This window comes from Crinia signifera, chromosome 7 (assembly GCF_055691185.1).
Source record: "Crinia signifera chromosome 7, ASM5569118v1, whole genome shotgun sequence".
Lineage (NCBI taxonomy): Eukaryota > Metazoa > Chordata > Amphibia > Anura > Myobatrachidae > Crinia > Crinia signifera.
This window is the reverse complement of record NC_139223.1, coordinates 77,114,898-77,122,116: the sequence shown is the minus strand read 5'-3', so window position 1 is coordinate 77,122,116 and position 7,219 is coordinate 77,114,898.

Genomic DNA, 7,219 nt, shown 5'->3' with positions numbered 1-7,219 from the left:
CCTATCACTATTAATTAAGAAAGGCTGTTCCAATTAATCTTTTCATTCAAACCATCAGGGTGAATGGTCCCCAACCGGAAGATCCATTCAGATTCCCTAATGAGCAATTTCTTGGCTCTGTTACCCCCACGCAGGGATTCCCCAATATGATCAAACATGAAATATTTCAGCGTTGAGATCGGATGACCTAATCTTTTAAAATGGCGGGCCACCGGCTGATCCACATCCTTCCCCATAAGGGACTGATTTATGGCAGACCGGTGTGCCGCCATTCTCTCCCTAAAAGTACGGGTGGTCTGCCCGATGTAGTGGAGACCACAAGGACATACTATTGCGTACACCACATGAGACATTTTACAGGTTAGGACTTGTCTGATATCAAAAATTTTAGATGAGTGAGGGTGCTTGAACTGTTTGCACACGACCAGGTGTTTACATGTTTCACAGGACAGGCAGCTGTAGCAGCCAGGACGTTTAGTATAGGTGTTCGGAGGTTTGGGAATGCCTCTTCCAGATATATCGGTCCTAACAAGGCGATCCCTGATGTTACTTGCAAAAAAGAGGGTGTGCCATGGGGTCTCCTGTGGCCCCCTCTTTTGCGAACATTTTCATGTTCTTTGAAGAAGAAGAGAAATTTTTGAATAACCCCATTGTGAGCAATCACTTGCTAAGATTCACCCGCTATATTGATGACATATTCATCTTGTGGACGGGTGGACCTGACCTTCTGCTTGAAATGCTGGAGTTGATTAATATAGGTACCTCTACCATCAAGTACACAGCAACATGGAGTACCACAGAGGCACACTTTTTAGATGTAGCAGTATCCATTGTGGATAACAAAATCTGTACCGACGTCTTTTTTAAAGACGTGGACAGAAATACTTTCTTAATGTCATCCAGTCACCACCCACCAGCTTTGAAACGTGGTCTTCCACGGTCTCAAATGATGCGGGTGGCGAGAATTATCAGTAATCCTTCTGAGGTTGAATTACGTCTTGATACCCTAATTTCTAAATTTGTGTCCAGGGGTTATAATTATTCTACCTTGTTGGAACAAAAAAACCAAGTGCTGAGGATGTCTAGGAACCAGTTGCTCACCCCCCGAACCAGAGACCCCGCTTTGGTCTTACCATGGTCCAGTTCATTTACTACAGCAAGTGCAGTTATTGGTCATGCATCTAATGCACTCTGGCCAATAATTAAAACAGACCGTGACTTGCCAGGATTAAATAAACTTAGGCCGCTGGCAGCTTTCAGGAGAGGGCCTAACATCAGGGATCGCCTTGTTAGGACCGATATATCTGGAAGAGGCATTCCCAAACCTCCGAACACCTATACTAAACGTCCTGGCTGCTACAGCTGCCTGTCCTGTGAAACATGTAAACACCTGGTCGTGTGCAAACAGTTCAAGCACCCTCACTCATCTAAAATTTTTGATATCAGACAAGTCCTAACCTGTAAAATGTCTCATGTGGTGTACGCAATAGTATGTCCTTGTGGTCTCCACTACATCGGGCAGACCACCCGTACTTTTAGGGAGAGAATGGCGGCACACCGGTCTGCCATAAATCAGTCCCTTATGGGGAAGGATGTGGATCAGCCGGTGGCCCGCCATTTTAAAAGATTAGGTCATCCGATCTCAACGCTGAAATATTTCATGTTTGATCATATTGGGGAATCCCTGCGTGGGGGTAACAGAGCCAAGAAATTGCTCATTAGGGAATCTGAATGGATCTTCCGGTTGGGGACCATTCACCCTGATGGTTTGAATGAAAAGATTAATTGGAACAGCCTTTCTTAATTAATAGTGATAGGCCTCTAGTTTTCCCATTAATCTGTGTTTCTCCTCAATCTGATTAGTGTGCTCTTTAGTCAGCATGTGTTATATGTATATGGTGTTTCATGTACTGCCTTTTGTATATTTATGTATTTATATTGTGTTATATTTTTTTCTTATAGATTCCACCCACTGGTCAAATGGCCCAGCATGCCATCGAGAGTTATGGTTGTCATGTGACGGAGGTTTCCTGCATTTGGATGCATGACCTGAGGCTGTGTTCCTGGTAGGACCTTCCTAACTTTTGGCTATCCATTATCCCTCCAGGCGGCTGGAGCTGGATCAGTATGGTATGTGGTGTCTTTTTATTATATTGTGCCAGTCCTGGGTGCCCGTTTAGTATAGGCGCATTGTGTTCAAGCCCTGTGAGGTACGTGGAACGCACGATTTCCGGGTTGCTGAGACGCAGGCCGGGGGTTGCTGGGTGACTGACTAGCGACGTCACTCCCCGGATGTGGCGTGCGATTCAGGCTACGTGAGGTGCCTGGAACGCTCAGCTTCCGGGTGAATGAGACGCACGCCGGAGGTTGCCTGGTGACTGATCGGCAGCGTCACTTCCCGTTTGTGGTTCGCAGTTCACTTCCGGGAGCGGGATGCGTGCAGCCGGCGTCTGAGCGGAACACCTGGGACCTGGTAAGTATAAAATGTGTTTTGGTTGTAATGTTCTTTGCTGTAGGTGTGGGGCTGAAGACGGGACTAAACCCCCGAAACGTTCCCCTATCATCCATTACAAATTTTATTGCATCAAAGAAACGTCTCCTGAGTGCCGTTATTTCCCTGCGGGGATTGGACCAGTATTTTTTTCACTTTTCTGGCACCTGGGGCAAGCTGATTTTGAATATTGAGTGCCGGCTGCATTGGAATATATATATATATATATATATATATATATATAAATATAAATATATATATATATATATATTAATAATATATATATATATATATATATATATATATATATTATAATATATATATATATATATATATATATATATTATAATATAATATATATATATATATATATATATAATATTAATAATAATATTTGCTGCATTTAAATACATTGGTGGCAGTGGGTAGAAATATCTAAACATTGGTGGTTGAGCTGGGCAGACAGCACTTCTGTGCTGTCTGCTCCGTGTTGTGCAGGGAGGGGGCGGGGCCAGCCGGGTGTTTCACCTGGCCGGGGAGCAGCAGCAGCAGCAGCCGGGCGGCCAGAGGGAGAGCGCAGGGAGCCGTGAGTATGACAGGCGGGGGCGGGGGGGCGGGGGGGCAGCGGGGCGGTCCGCCGGGCTGAAAGTGGTTAATCTTTCAGCCCGGCAGGCGTACACACATGGCGATGATGGATGAAAAACCATCCATCATCGCCTCATCTGCTGGTAAAACCAGCAGATGAACCACTTTCCTAGCGATGATGCGGGAGCGCGCATCATCGCTAGTGGGCAATCTCTGGGTCATACACACTAGGCGATTTTGAGCCGAAAATCGCTCAAAACGGCTGTTTTGAGCGATTTTCGGCTGAAAATCGTCAAGTGTGTATGGGCCTGAAGACTTTGCTGAAAATCTTTCATGTAAAAGGCTATATACATAATGGGCGGGGTTTGAATTCCAAGGGTGGGAGCAGGGGCCAATTTATTTCAGTGCATTTCTGTTTTTGGGGCCTGATTCAGAATTGATCGCTGGGCGGAGTATATTCGGAGAAATGCGATTTTGCATGCGATATCAAACGCAATTTAATACCTCTTTATTTCCCGACTATCCACTACGGCGTGTAGTCGAATTTATATAGTGTGGCGAGCGGAGCGAGCCACTGAGCCCGAAGCGTGGTGAGCGGACACGGATTATGGTACTTGTGTCGTTTGACGGCGACACCTGATATCGCATTCCGTGTCCCCTTGCGGGTGAAAGTCGTCAAGTGTGTATGGGCCTTTAAGGGGGTATTCAAATGTTGGTCTGTTCTTTTTTTCATGCCTATTCTCCCTTTTTTTCACAACTTTTATATGTTTTGATATTAGTTTGCTATTCAATTCTACCCCGTCTTTTTAAAGTTGACAGTTTTTTGAACATCTTTTATTTCACAGTAATTTTCAATGGGCTTCGTAATCAAATGTTTGGTGATAAGTTTCACACCTTTTAATAGTCATTTGAACTTGGTCAATTTCTCATCATTTTATTCACCTGGGTGTCGGGTGGTGATAAGTGTTATTTTTTGTAATGAATGGCTTATTTAATGAGATTTCCTTTTTTTTTTTTTTTTTAATAAGGGGTTAAGGATAAACTTTAAACATAATAAAATGCAATTGAGCAGGGGTTCTCAAACTCGGTCCCCAGGACCCCACACACCTCACATTTTCCAGGTCACGCGGCAGGCGCACTCATTACTCATTGACACATTTTAAAAGATAGCTAATTATCTTACTTGTGATTCTGTGAGACCTGGAAACATGCAGTGCTAGGGGTCCTAAGAACCAAGTTTGAGAACCTTTGCAATATAGTATATGCACACATCCCCCTATAGAGTATAGGCACCCCCCCCATAGAGTATAGGCACACATCCCCCCATAGAGTATAGGCACACATCCCCCCATAGAGTATAGGCACACATCCGCCCATAGAGTATAGGCACACATCCCCCCATAGAGTATAGGCACCCCCCCTATAGAGTATAGGCACCCCCCCCCCATAGAGTATAGGCACACATCCCCCCATAGAGTATAGGCACACATCCGCCCATAGAGTATAGGCACACATCCCCCCATAGAGTATAGGCACCCCTCCCTATAGAGTATAGTCACCCCCCCCCCCCCCGCCATAGAGTATAGGCACACATCCCCCATAGAGTATAGGCACACATCCCCCATAGAGTATAGGCACACATCCCCCCCATAGAGTATAGGCACACATCCCCCCCATAGAGTATAGGCACCCCCCCCAATAGAGTATAGGTACACCTCCCACATAGAGTGTAAGCACACCGGCAAAACGTGTATGGGTCATTGGGTGGACCACTGAAGGTCAACACATGGCTAAGTTCCACAGGGTAAAAAGGTCGACACATGCATTAGGTTAACAATGGGAAGGTTGAAAGCCCTAATGTTGACATACAGTAGTCTACATGGACACTGAAAAAGTGCCCTGCGTGTGCTCGCCATGCTTCGGGCTGCGCTCAGCACACTATTATATTCTCCCTCTACGCTTTAGTGGATGGTAGGGCATGAAATACCGACTGTCAGCACATGTCAGCTCAGAAAAACCCATGTCAACACTTTAACTATTGACCTTCACAATGTCGACCTAATGTTTGTGTTGACCTAAGCCCTGTTGACCTTCAGTGGTTGACCCAATGCATGTCAACCTTAATAGTGTCGACCTAATGACTGTATACAGGCAACCCCACCCCCAACTCCTTCACATACAAGTCTCCCAAGTGTGTGTGTGTTAGACGGATCACCCTGGTGGGTCAGCGGCTGCCGGCTCCCTGCACAGCGCAGCGGCTCGTCTTCTCTCCTGTGGGCGGCAGGCTCCGGCTCCCTGAACAGCGCAGCGGCTCGTCTTCTCTCCTGTGGGCAGCAGGCTGCAGCACACATCCTCTGCTCTTCGTCTTCCTCAGCAGCTCCCTGAATGTGGCATCTGCCTGCTCGCACATCTGCTTTTCAGAATCACAGTACATCAGGGTGTAGGTATATGTGTGTGGGTATATGTGGTAGGGCATATATATTGTAAACTCCACTGGGGCAGGGACTGATGTGAGTGTTCAAATATTCTCTTTAAAATGCTGTGGAATATGTGTGCGCTATATAAATAACTGGTAATAATATACATGAACTGTATAGTTGAATTCTAATGTGAACTAGTAAATAGATTTTTTTTTATATAAACGTTTCATTGTAAGCAAATCAGCTCAGCCTGGGAAAAGCCTGGTTAATTTGCCTAATTTCCAATGCTGCCATTCTCTGATCTAATAAATAACCACTGACAGACTGTAACCTCTAAGCAACAGAACATTTTCCAAGAACTGGATTCAGTGATATTTACTTAAGCATGCAAATTATCTGTACTACAAGAATATTGATCACTGCTTAGAACAGGCATGTCCAAACTATGGCCCTCTAGCTGTTGTGAAACTACACATTCCAGCATGCCTTGCCATAGGTTTATCATTCCCTAATAGCAAACCTGTGGCAAGGCATGGTGGGACTTGTAGTTTCACAACAGCTGGAGGGCCATAGTTTGGCCATGCCTGGCTTAGAAGTACTCTAAAAGAAAATGGCTGCTTTTCTCCTATGCTATGGATTGTCAAGGGAGCACTATCTTTAAACTTATGGTTAACATTAAATATTACCATCAAAGTGCACGTGTATTTCTGTGCCTGAGAGCCGGGTCAAAATTGACTTCCATCCAAACATAGGCCCTTATTCTGGTTGACTCGCAAAGCTGCAAAATTCTTAGCCTTGCGAGTCCGCCAGACGCTGCCCACAAAGCTGACCGCCCCCCCCCCCCCCCCCCTCGCGTTCCCCCCCGTACCGCTGTGAATGGATGATTTGCATCCTCCAAGAATGTAGCAGCTAAATAATGGGGGTAAGGTGCAATCAGGGAGATTTCTATATTCTTCAGGGAGATTTTCACTATTTCAGGGAGTCTTCATGACGGGATGCAGTCAAAATCCCAACAGGGTCAAAATCCTGAATGGTTCATAATACCGACAAGGACAAAATCCCGACATTTAAAATCCCGACATGGTCAAAATACCGACAATACCGTACATATAAATGTACATATGAAACAGTTTACAAGACTTTCGGTCGACAGGACGAGAGATCAACATTTTTTTCACTGTTTTTTGACCCGACATGTGCCGACAGGCGGTATTTCATGCCCTACCATTCACTCTGGCTTGGTGGGAGAATAAAATAGTGTGCTGAGCGCAGCGATGCACCGTGCCCGAAGCATTGTGAGCGAAGCAGGGGCAGCGGTTCACTTCCAACTGTGTCCATGTCGACTGTGTCGACATTCGGGTCAAATAACAGTGAAAAAGCCCATGTCGATCTTGCGACCTGTCGACCGAAAGTCATGTTGACTGTTTCACCTGTACATTCTATATGTCGGTATTTTGTCCTTGTCGGGATTTCAAATGTTGGGATTTTGTCCTTGTCGGTATTATGACCCATTAGGGATTTTGACCGTCGAGATTTCATACCGAATCCTCCATGACAATCTAGAAGAATTAGCAAGTATGCCCAATAGGATCTAATACTTTTAGAATAGTATGTATTACTATCTATATACTAATCTGCAAGTGGGAATAGACCCTGAAAGGAGGAGAACTTGCTGAGAACGTATGCAGCAATGGGATGGAGCGGGATAAGAACAGCAGACAGC